General features: G+C 39.4%; 1 protein-coding gene across 1 annotated transcript in view; it reads right to left on the bottom strand.

The window, feature by feature from the left end:
* Positions 1-13,321, bottom strand: part of USP47 (ubiquitin specific peptidase 47) — a 3,572,488-nt gene that overhangs the window by 1,034,541 nt on the left and 2,524,626 nt on the right. The window lies entirely within an intron of this gene.

Here is a 13,321-nt window from a genome sequence, read left to right as displayed (position 1 = left end):
TGTCTAGGTAATTCTGATTCTGTATCACAGCTCAAAAAATCACTTCCCCAGTCAGTCCAATCTGCTCATCCATCATCTCTGACAGAGCGATTCGCAGGGAATCCTTCAAGTCTGCCAGCTCATTGCACTCCCAAAAATATGTGCCCAGCCACCTCTTTCTTGCCCATCACACCTCAAACATTTGTAATCCACCTAAGGAAAATACTTTGGAATGTACTTGGGGTATAAAATACCTATGTAAACACTTCCAGGCAAAGATTCTAAATTTTCTAGACTTTGTTGCATATTTGGAGATATACATATACCCCCCCCCCATTGTCTCTTTGTGAACTGATTATCCAATCTCTCTTCCCAATCCTTTCTAAACTCCTCTGATTGATTCTTATAATTATCTTACAATATTTTATATGATCTAATTATTCTTTCTTTAACGGCATCTTCTGTTCTACATTCCATTAAAAACTTTACCAGTGTTGGTCATTCATTTAGCACTCCCCCTAGTTCTTTCTCTTTGCCTATACTCTGATATCAATCCTTGACAGGGAAGGCAATCTCTAATCTGCAGTCCAAATAAATTTGTGGCCTCTTCCCATTCTCTTACCTTTCTCTTTCTAGTTATTAGCTCCCAATACCTTGGTTCCTTTGCCAGTTTTTTCCAATAAATTCCAGCCCCTCTTGCCTATTATCTGCATCCCTAACCACAGTCATCCCTATCAGCAGAATCCCTTTTCTCCATTCTCATGCTGGTTTAAGTTCTTAGAATACTCCCTGCTATTTTATGAATATACTACTCTGTATGAATTTTCCTGTTGTCCTTGAGAGTCTGCATCCAAAATCCCAATCTGTCCTTACTTCTTGAGCTTCCCCCCTGTATCATCATCATTCCTTTCCACTTTGAATTATGGTTTTCTGATTGTGCTATGTATAAGACCCTTAACTGTGTTGCTTTAAAATACCCCCTCAAATTGGATAGTCCTAGTCCGCCTTACTCTATTGGAATAATTAGCTTACCACACTTGACCTTCCTGTCTTCCCTCCTCAGATAAAATTCTTCAACTCTTTTTTTTTTTTAATTGTTATTCACTGCTTCTCATCTGGTTGATAAAATATGCCTGGCCTGTGTATATGACTAAAGGGACTAAAACATTTTAATTGTTTGTATCTATATCCATGTAACAAAACTTTCATTTTCTTAATTTTTGTATTATCTTCTGTTTAGTCTCTTCCCACATATTCTTAGCTGCCACCACAGAGTCATTTCTAATCCATACTCCTAAATACTCATTTTATCATGTCCCCATAAATATGGATATTGTCGGACCAATTCGTGTGTGGGTACAAAATTTACCATTGTTGCCTTTCTTTTAGCTTTGTAATAAACGTGTTACTGGATAATGCCTAGGGTCTTAACCCAGTCCTTTCCCCATGCAAGCATGAGAAAAAAAACACTGATTTTTCTTTTGTCATACTCTCTTAACCAGACCTTTCCTCTCTTTCCCACTACTTCTCCTCTCGACCCCTTTTTTTACATTGCAGTGCCTACAATTCTTAAAACTGAACAAAGAAAACAAAATACACCTGTTTATATGGTTTACTATTAAAATTTCGAACGGCACTCCGTCGACTGTGCGATAGTCAGCAACGGAAGTTCGAAAACGTTGAATGTCGAAGTCAAAAAAATCAATCTAGGAATGGTTTTCACATGGGTCGAGGTAGGTGTCCAGTATTATTCTGAACTACAAACATCTCCCCCTACCTCGACCCATGTTAAAACCCATTCCTAGATTGTTTTTTTGACTTCGCAATTATCATTTTCGAACTTCCGTGTTCGACTATAGTACAGTCGACAGACTGCCGTTCGAAATTTTTATAGTAAACCGTTTATATTAGTATCCCCACTGCATTAAAAAAAACTGAAAAAAAAACTTTACTTCAAGTCTAACTGGTTTTGTCTTGTCTTTAAAGTCTTCCCAGTTGGGAAAACCCCAGATTGCTTTCAAAGAATATTATGTCCTAACCAATTTCTCTCTTCTTCTTTTTTTCTTTTCAGTCAGCCAATCCTCTTCAGCAAGACTGTCTCCAGTTTTTCTTTATCAGATTGCCACCATGGAAACATAAGAACCAGCCAGCCAATTCCTCTCTATTAGATTGTTTCCAGGGAAACATTAGGACCAGCTGAAGAATTGCTACGACGTACACATGCATTTGCTAGAAAAAAGCCTCATAATATTGAATATTCTTTTTCATTTACTTGCTCTCTCTTAAAACAAATTGATCTAATGTCCTTAATATAGTTATTTCCCCATGCAAGAATGAAAAAAACAACATTCATTTTAACTTTGTCATACTTTTAACCAAGTTTTTTTTAACACTGCATTGCCTGTATTTCTCAAAACTGTACAAGAAGAAAAAGAGAAGATGGGAGAAAAAGAAAAACAGCAGCACCTATTTACAATCCCCATTATACTTAAAAATAGCATGCAAAGAAAACCATACACCACAAAAACAGTACTATTAAGAAAAGAAAATGTTTTCTTTACTTACACTTAGCTTTTTCCCCTCCCCAAAGCATTTTTCTGAACATTAATGACATGAAGTAGGACATATATATTAGAGTCCTCCACAAATTGAAGGCATTTTGAAAATGTCCAATATTTCCAGATTTTCTTCTTCTGTCATATTTCACAAATATAATTCCTGCTTTATAATCCCACATTGAGTTATTGGTTTTATTACTGCTTCATTTCCAATGTACTCTTGATTCTTCTAGTCAACTCTTGTGCTCCTTTCCTTCACTCCAACGTTTTCCTTTGAAATGCTGGAAAAGGTTTCACAGGCACAGTATTTCTTTGGTCTTTTTTTACCAGAAGATCAAGCAGCAGAATTCCCTTCTGTTTCACAGCTCACTTTTTGTTGGACAAACGTTTGTATTTCCTCCTTAGCATGCATTTCATCAAAAAATGATTTTGTCCCTCCAGGGAAGAAAACTTTAAAGGCAGCTGGATACAGCAGTTTGAAACTCACACCTGCATCTCACCATTCCCTGAACAGTGGAATGAATTTACTCTTCTTCTGTCTAGTGTACAGTGAATAACCATTTTCCACAAACATTCTGCTGTTGCCCACTTTTAGTATTTTGTCCTTCTGCCACTACAGTTTTGTCAGAACCAACTTCTTCTGCTGGCAGGATTGCATCTTTACTATTATAAGTCTAGGTCGCTTTCTTATAGCTAGGTTTGGAGCATACATATGATGTGCCCTTTCAATTAACAACTCCTGCTGTGGAATACAAATCCAGTTGTTTATTTGTGCTTTCATAAAATTAATGCAGTCTGTTCCTTACATCTTCTCTGGTATAAATGAAAATCTCAGGTTTTCCTATGTACTCTGTCCTCTAATTCTATTACTTTTTGAAACCTCTCTGCCAGAGCAATCTCATATTCAGCCAGCCTTTTCTTCATTTCATCCTTTGATTTCTGCAGCTTTATCATCTCATCTGAATATCTGTTTAAAGCTTCTTCCATTTTTTCCAGCCTTTGGTTGTTTGTGTTGATACATCAATCAGTGTTCTGTTTAGTTTAACCAGGTCTGTATGCAGTTGTCTTATTATCTTCCTGTAGGTTATTGGAAGTCACGTCTGAAGGTTGCATTGCATTTTGCTGAGCAGCTACAGAACTTTCCCCAGTCAGTGTTTCTTCCTCACTTTTTGTAACTGATTTTTCTAGGTCTTCTGTACTTCTTTATTCCTGACATCCAGGCAGTGCACTTACTAGCCAGTTACTGAAATTTACCAAGACTGCCATTTTATCCTTAAGCATTTCAGTGCAGCACAATGCTGAATCTGACCTCCAGTATGTGGAATGACCACGCATACTAATTAAGATGTAACTTATGGATGGTTAGGGAGAGTTGAATGCAACCAAAAGATAGGGTAATGACAGCAGCTCAAGAAAGTGGTCTATTTGCATTTTGACTTACAAATTCTATACAAAAATTGGGAGATAAAGACAAATGCAGGTTCTGTAGTACAGAACTAGGCATACCTGCACATCTTACAACTGGTTATGATATACACAAGGCAGACAGTTTTACACTGAAAGCACAACAATGTGGCAAGACTGCTGCATTTGGGATTGTGCAAATACTGCAACATACAGGTAGCCAAGAAGCACTAGAAACATCAACCGGAAATAATTACTGAAAATGAAGAAGTTATGATTACATGGGATCATCTGATTCAACAGTTAAAGTATACACAAGAAAACCAAATATAGTATTCAGAGAAAAAAGGTCAAAAGCATCATTCATCATCAGTAAAACAGCTACACCTAGTGATTATAATGTACTGCATACCAAGATACAAAAAATGAAAAAAAATACCAGGGTATGCAAGCAAAAACTAGAACAATATAAGCTAAAGACATCCAGAGAGTTCTAACAGTAGTATGACTTTGTTTCATCTACCCTTTTGAACACAGGTTAAACAGTTCCCAGAGAGAAACAAGACAATGTCAAACTTGGAGAACAGATGCTTTAACCCATGAATGGGTCTTCTCAGATTATCTATGGTATGATCCCAGCTATTCCAAGGGATGGGTAAGGCCAATCTCTAACCAAATGGGATAGGTTAATTTCAGCACAAAAAGCGAAACTGGCTAGACTTAAAATGGACTGCAAGGGCAGCTAGCCTTTTACTTACCTATGAAACAATGGATTTCCTAGCTGTATATAACAGCTCATTTATCATTCCTCCCTCTCAAGGATGTTCACTATAAAAAGGGAATTCCAGTCAAATAACTGGGTATAAAATGCACTTAAGAATCCCACTCTATCTTCACAGATTCCACTGCATTACTAGCTTGAATTATAAGATAACACACAGTCAGTACATGGAACAGAACTTCATCCAACATGCAGTAACATAAATGTTACCTTAGTTGGAGAAATAAGAATGACTTTTGTGTCCAGTATAATGTGGCTTCATGTATACATCAATGTGCAAGTGTGTATTCTGGAAACCAGTGTTACCTGGCAATTTGAAGAGAGGCCAAACACCTCTCAGGTGGAAACAAGTTGTCAGCCTGTGGTAATAAATGCTATCTCATATTAAAAAGTACAGATAATTCTAACAAGACACTTCAGCATGAAACACAGTCAGGAATGCCATTCTAAACCCAAGGATTTCAATGCATTTCAATCCTGTAATGTATGGCAGCATACTCCCTTTGTTACTGCATGCTGCTTATAACTTATCTAATAGTAGTAACAGAACTGTTGCCTTGCCTGATAAACTACTGATGAGTTTTATTTTTGATATAATAATAGACGACTTTTGTACATGTGTTGCATTCTGGCACCTTGAGCAGCTATTATACACCCTCACTTAATGGAAACTGATTATGATTCAACCTGCCAGTGTGGCACATTGTAATGGCAATGTAAGCATATTGCTCGAGATTATTAACATTGGATTATACCTCTGAAACAGACATTTTCTAGTAAATTCTTTGACAAACAAATCTGGATATTCAGTTTTAAACTGTAGAGAGGTTACTAACACAACAACCGTGCACTGAATTTCTGAGTGCAAAGTTGCAATTCCAGTAAAACTTTTAAATATTGGAAATATCACTTTCAAAGACAAAAAAATAAAGATTTTCATTCTTATGCTATTAAAATAAAATATATTAATTGTTTTATATATTAAGCATTCACCCCCTGTGAGAATAAGTAAAAATGTGCAGGTTGTTTGTATATGAAATATAATAACGCAATAACTTGAAAGCCAAAAAAATGGATTCTGTTTTCAGTGTGCTTCTAAAAATACAACTCAGCCACAGTCTTGTAGGATAAAGGGATAAAGCTTTGACTACAAATTTAATGACCATGGCTCAATAAGCAAATCTGGTTACTAGACTGAGGCACACAGCATTGGATTTCATGGCTGTTGCTGTTCAACACTTCAATAAGGAAGAAGGGCAACCTGTGAAGGATATTAGATGGACTGGAGGCAGTAGCTACTGATCAGGGACACTGTGCAGCAGAAAAGCTGGGAAACGTATTACTCTTCTGTGTGAACACACAGGAGCCCCCCCCCCCCCCAGGCTGTAGTATTCATCAGAATATCAGATACTTTGAGGTTAGATCCCTAACAACCAACTCACCTCCTGGGAATAGATATTCTGATTATTCTCGTCCCAGGTCAAAGTTGACTGGGTCATCAGGCTCTTGCCTTATTTGAGAATAAGTCTAGGTCTTGCCCTCATACCAAGAATGAATGTTGTGTGCCAGTAGTAGAACCACTGGTTTGGAAAGTGGTTCAGGCAGGTAAAAAAAAGGAAAGAAAAATAACCACCAGTAGCTTCAGCTTTTTTCATACACAGTGGCCCAGTTGAATGAGCATTTTCTGAAAGGATATGCCACTTCTGACTGTGAAGAGGTTACGTAAACATAATGGAAACACTGCTTACAGAGACATACACAGCCATCACAACAAGCCATATCAATGGCCATTCAAACACTATTAATTGAAAGAGCCTTTGCTTTCATACATAGCCAGCAACCCAAAAAAGACAGCTGTATTCCATAATGTTCTGATGTCTCATTGAGAAGAATAAGAAAGACTTATAGCCACAGTAATGTATATCCATATCTCTCAATCAGTCAGGGACAAATCAATAAATAAATCAGAAGAATCAGGCACTCTTAAAATATTAATACTATTAACTTGAGACATTGACAGAATAAGGAAATGCAAATTAATATACATTTTCTGAAGAAAAAAGGAGTCTATCTAATTATCATCATTATTTATTAAGAGTAATTCACCACATTTTCTCCAAAAGTCACCAGTTTTAATAGGGATTAAGAGGGACAGAGCTAAAGTTAAAATTAGGAGTGTACCTGAAAATTAGGGATAGCTGAGAGGTATGCGTATATCAACCTGCTGCTGTCAACAAAACTATTTCCTGAAAATCCATTTATGCGCTATTCAACAGTAATCATGTATCTACCCAGTGTTTTCACACCAGGTATGTCTCCTCACCCTTATCACAAAAGACAGTCACCTATTGTGTACACTTCTGATGTCTGACAGTGAGGAAAAATGAAATAAATTAACACAGTAATGCATTTCAACTTGATGCTCATATACACACAAACTGCTCTCTTAACAAGCCATCATCAGTATGTTTTTCATACGAATCATGCAAATTGAATCTAATTCCATACATAGCCTGTACCAACAAACAAGCCAAGCACTTTCCATGCAAATTTCTGATGTATGACTGCAAAAAAAGTGAAATACATATTGACCTCAGTAATGAATTTTAACCTGCTGCTCAAACACGCACACACACACACTACTACTACTACAAGATACGCCAAATTAATCATGCAACTGCCTTGACATTCATACACAAACTCCCTCTGTTACCCACCCCCTCCTCCCCAAAGAACTTACTTTCTGTATATCTTTTGCTGTTAGATTTTGATGAAAGTGTAGGAAACCAGCCATTGTAGTATAATTTGAGATTCTTCCACCAAGACATTGTACACCATCATTACGCTCCACTCAGCCATGACATCAGTATCACCCAACTGTTCCCTGCTTTCATCCCACACACACCACCCCCAAACAGCCAACCAGTTCTGGCAATTATCACAGATGTATGACTGCCAAAAGCAAATAATGGCCAGTTGCTGCAAAACTCACCCCCCATTTAAAAAAGTAAACATAACTGGATTATGCATTGGACAGTATATGTACTACTACCAATGCCTACTGATGCATCTATTTTTTGACAATAAAAATATACAAAATAATTAAGACTGCTGAGAAAGCACTTACATCAGATCCTAACAGCTACACTTCTTGTACAGGTATTTAGTGACAAAGAAAAATATTACATAGTGTAAATGCAAATAAAAGCATATGATTTTAAATAGACATACTTGACAGAAAGGTAAACTGACTGTTAAACATCCTTCTTACCAAAGTATAGAACTGAAAAAGTAAAACTGTTTAGGTAACTTATCTTAAGAATAAATGTTTGAATAGATCACTGTTGCAGTATTCCCTACTTCTGGAGATTTTTCCAGAGATCAGGTTCCTTCTCCCTGTGACAGTGCATGTCTACCCTACAGCATGCCCAGTGTGCTGGTACAAGTGGGGTAACATGCCATTCTCAGAGTTTTCTTACCTTCAATTTAGCCCAACTTGCAGGAGGGTCTGCTCTTGCCATATAGATGTTTGAATAGATCACTGTTATAGTAGTTTTTCCATGAATAGATCACTGTTATAGTAGTTTTTCCACCCACGTTTTCATTCAGAAAGGTGCCCTTCTTTTCCAATGGGTGGTGTTGATTGAGGAAGTAAACACATTAGAGTGGTAGGCATACCACTGATGACTTAAGTGGAACCCAAAGAGGTGAGAAAGAGTAGAATATCAACTCTTTCCCCAGCTGCAAACTAGATGCCAGCCAACTAGCCCTAGGCAAAGAAGGAGTAGGATGAAGGAAGGAAGAAATTTGTATCCCTGTAGACAAACTACAAAGGTTGTAGAGATGCTATGATCTGACTGAGGGATACATCACAGATGGGGCTGACTGGGTAATTGCAACCTGTACTTTTATTTAACAATGCTTAGAACTCAAACTGCTGTGATTTGCTCTCACATGGAAAGCATAAGGAAAGACTGCTTGCTATCTATCTGGATGTGGGAGATGAAGAGCCAGCATAGGGCAGAGGGAGATAGGGAGAAGAGGGATGGGACACCACATAGTCATAACACCTTGTCCAAACTTCGCCTTTGAGAAGGAAATAAAAAGTTGATTTATTTTCCTGACACCTTTGGTACAATGCACACAAAATCTCAAGTGATGGCGGATATGTGTCAGGTATAAGACATATTCACCTTTGTTAGAAATGTTTAGACATAAAATTGGTAGGTTAATTGTCTGGTTAAGTGAAGCTTCCAAAGCACTTTGGGAAGAAAATTTGGGTTAATCTGAAGGGACACCACATCTTTGTGAAAAACTTAAAGTTTGCAAGATAAGACTTGAATTTCTGAAATTCTCCTGGCAAAAGTGAAAGCCACCAGCAAGACAGTTTTCTAAGACAGAAACGTCAGATTTGCAGTTGCCGCTGGTTCAAAAGATGATCTGCTTACAGCCTGAACATCAAGGTAATATCCAAAAAAGGGACTGTATCGCTGACAGCTGGTCTGAGTAAAAATGTTCCTTTTATGAAAGCCTTAGAGACTTTCAAGGATGCAGCAGGATTCTGGTTTTCACCAACATGAAAAGTGGATATGGCTGCTATCTGAACCTTGACTGCTGAAAAACAGACACCTTCCCAAGATAAGCCCACTAGAAAATCCAAAAAGTACAGTTTTGTACCTACCATAAATGTAGATGTTCGAGGATCCACATTGCTGCAGTCCTAACCATTGGGTAGTCCGCTGTCCCAGTCGGCCCGAATACCAAAGTATATGGCTGACGTCGGTCAAGGCGCATTAGACTGACGTCAGTACGTCAGGGTACTAATGCGCATGACCGACGCCATATCCTCAGTCTTTTCTTGCCCCAGATGTCAGAAGACCCTAAAAAGACAAGGCCAAAACCAAAAACACCAAACATTCCTGCACCAAAAATATGTACAATATATACAAAATTACAAGAGAATAACCTCACCTACACAACCACCCCTAAACACAGAGGGGAAGGAGGGACTGCAGCAATGTGGATCCTCGAACATCTACATTTATGGTAGGTACAAAACTGTACTATGTTCTTCATTCCACATTGCTGCAGTCCTAACCATTGGGTAGAATCCCAAAGCAGAGGTAAGGGAGGCTGGCAAATCATAAGGAAGCAGGAGTTGTCAACATGCCTTGCAAAATAGCTGTGGCAAAACCAGCCCTAGACTTAGAGTAGAGAGGAAGGTGATAATGCTTAGAGAAAGTATGCACTGAACTCCAAGTAGCTGCCTCCAAAATATCCTTAGTTGCCACCCCTTAGAAATGCTGTTGAAGTGGCAGTAGCCCTAGTGGAATGAGGCCTAATCCCAGCTGGAATCTCCTTGCCATGATGGGAATAACAAAATGCAATGCAAAACCCAATCCACTTAGAAATAGTTTGTTTTGACACAGGCTTGCCCTGAGAACTCAAAGCAAAAGAAACAAACAACTGCTGAGACTGCCTAAAATCCTTAGTCCTGCTTAAATAATAACGCAACTGCCTGTGTACATCTAAAGTGTGCAAAATCTTTTCCTCCTTATTTTGGGGATCTGCATAGAAAGTAGGCAAATGAATAGTTTGGTTTAAAGCCACACTAGAAACCACCTTAGGCATAAAGGAAGGATTAGCGTGAATGATACCCTAACCTGATGGAAAATCAAAAAATGCTCTACCGCCATAATGGCCTGGCATTCAGAAAACCTACTTGCAGAAGTAATGGCCAATAAAAAGCAGTCTTCCATGACAAGTATTTCAATTCAGCAGTAGCAGGCTCAAAAGGTTGTAGAGTAAGTTTCTCCAACACAAAATTGAGATCCCAAGCAGGAGTAGGAGCTCGGGGTCTTATATTCTTTGCCCTCTAAGAAATTGCTTGAACAAAGGATGCGAAAACAAAGGTGGGTCACAATCATAGTGAGCAGAAATTGCTGCAGCATGAATCTTAATGGAAGAGAAAGACAAACCTTTGTCCAATAACTCAGTAAGATATTGAAGAGCCACACTCAAATTAGGCTCAGAAATCTCCAAATTCTTTGCTGCACTCCAAAATAAAAATCTCTTCCATTTTCCACTTTCCTTGTACTAGGTCTTCTGGCTTCCATAATCACATTTAAAACTTGTTGAGGAAGTTGAGACCTGCTGTGTTTCAAAACAGAATATGCCAGGCTGTTAGATGAAGAGAGTGAAGCTTGACATTGAGCAGGTGACCGTCCCTCTGAGACAACAGGTGTGGAATCAAAGGTAAAGGCCATGGAGGCTTCCTTACCAGACTCCTCAGTAGTGGGTACCAGTGTTGAGGCCAATCTGGAGCTATTAAAATCATCCTTGGCTTGTCTTGTCTGACCTTTAGGAGCACCTTTGGGAGAAGAGGCAGAGGTGGAAAGGCATACACATGAAGATTTTTCCAACTGAAAGAAAGAGCATCCACTTTCCAAGCTGTGTGATGAAACCTCTTTGTGCAAAACTTTGGCAGCTGGTGGTTTAGTGGAGAAGCGAACAGATCTATGTCTGGAGTTCCCCATGACACTGTCAATTTCGAAATACATGAAGATTCAGTTTCCACTCGTGGGGATCCATGATTTGTCTGCTTAACACATCTGCTAAGGAGTTCTGTGCTCCGGCAGAAACCTTGCCTGAAGAGTTAGTTGCAAGCTGAGCGCAGTCTCCCATAAAATCATTGCTTGCCTGCACAACGGTAAGAATGTGTTCCTTGTTTGTTGATGTACCACATGACAGTTGTGTTGTCTGTTAGAATCAACACCTGCCCTGGAAGAAGTAACTCCTTGAAAGCCATTAATGCAAACTGGACTGCTAACATCTCCTTCATGTTGATATGTAGATGCTGTAGTCTGGCAGGCCACTTGTCTTGTATCCACTTGCCATTTAGATGAGCTCCCCAAGCAATGTCTGAGGCATCTGTCGTTAGAATCTGACTCGCCTCTGGCCGGGTCACAGAGAGTCCCTTGTTTAGGTGACATTCCTGAGCCCACCACAAAAATTCCTGTTGAATGCAAGGTATTATTTGAATGACAGTGTCCAAATCCTGGCAGTGCTGTGTCCATACATTTTAGAGATACCATTGCAGCTTCCTCATATGCAGTTTGGCATTGGGAAGCACCAGAATACAAGATGCCATGAACCCTAAGGCTTGAAGGACTGTCCTTGCAGTCAGCCCGGACTGAAGAGATAGTTGATGGAAGTAAATGGAAAGATTCTTTTGTTTGTCCGGGGTTAAAAAGGCCATCTGGGCTGCTGTATTCAGTCTCACACCCAGAAAGCACATGTCTTGAGAGGGTACTAGACTGGACTTTATTTCCCTCACAGAATACCCTAGGCATCTTAGCACTGCTATCACATATTCCAAATGCTGTAAAAGGTCTTCCTTTTCTTGAGCCAGAATCAGGCAGTCGTCCAAGTAAGGATAGACTTGAATTCCTTGTAGCCTGAAGTAAGCTATCACTGGAGCCAGAACCTTTGTGAATACAGTAGATAAGCCAAAGGGCAATGCAGAGAACTGATAATGGGAATTTCCAGCTCGAAAACGTAGATACTTCCTGCAACTCAGTCTGATAGGCACATGAAGGTAAGCCTCCCTGAGATCTAAAGTTACCATCCAGTGATCTTTGCCCAGCAGAGGTAAAAGCTGTTGTAACGTCAACATTTTGAACTTGGGAATGTCCAGATAAGTGTTGAGGATAGATAAATCCAAAATTGGTCTCCACGTGTCCCCTTCTTTGGTACTAGGAACAGGCGAGAATAAAATCCTAGGCCCCTTTCTGGCACAGGGACTGGCTGAATGGCCCCTATTTGGAGTAACAGAGAAATTTGCTTGTGAGCCTCTTTTCTTTGTAGAGGAGGAATGTCTGGCATGCCTTTGAAAGGAGGCAAGGTATGGAAATAAAACCTGTAACCGTGGTGAATGATATCCAAACCCATCTGTCTTGGGTAATTAAATCCCAATTTTCTTTGAAAAGAGCCAGCCTTCCTCCCAAAGGTGCTGCCAGACGAGAATGTACTGGCAGCTGAAAAGGCAGGTCATTGGGTCTGTTTACGAAAGGACTGACCCCTGCCCTCACCAGAAGTCTGAGCAGGTGAACTCCCTGTTCTAGGCCTAAAAGAACCTTGAGCTCTGCCCCTACCACGCCTAGACCTACCCCTAGACTGGGAATCATAAGCAGGATATGTCCATCCCTTAGTAGGCCAATTTCTACTAAACTTCGGAGGCTGCACCTGCAAAAAATCTTTAACAGTTTGCATAGACTTAGCCTTGTCCTCCATTTTCTTTAAAACTGCTTCCACAGGCGAACCAAACAATACGTCAGACTGTAAAGGAGCATCCAAAATCCTTGTCTCAACATGCTCAGCTAAATTCTGATCCCTCAACCAGGCGTGCCTACGAAGAACAGAACCAGTGGCAGCCACCCTCGAGGAGGCCTGCACAGCATCAAAACCACATTGCAGTGAATGCTTACCCACCTGTTCAGACACATGAACTAAATCCTGCAACTCTTTACACTCAATACCTTCCGCCAGAGCATCCACCTTAGACTTCAATTGTGAAAGGAGATAATTTTGATATTTTAAC

Source organism: Protopterus annectens, chromosome 9.part0, assembly GCF_019279795.1.
Source record: "Protopterus annectens isolate FY-2018-M chromosome 9.part0, PAN1.0, whole genome shotgun sequence".
NCBI lineage: Eukaryota > Metazoa > Chordata > Ceratodontiformes > Protopteridae > Protopterus > Protopterus annectens.
This window is presented reverse-complemented; position numbering and strand designations above follow the sequence as displayed.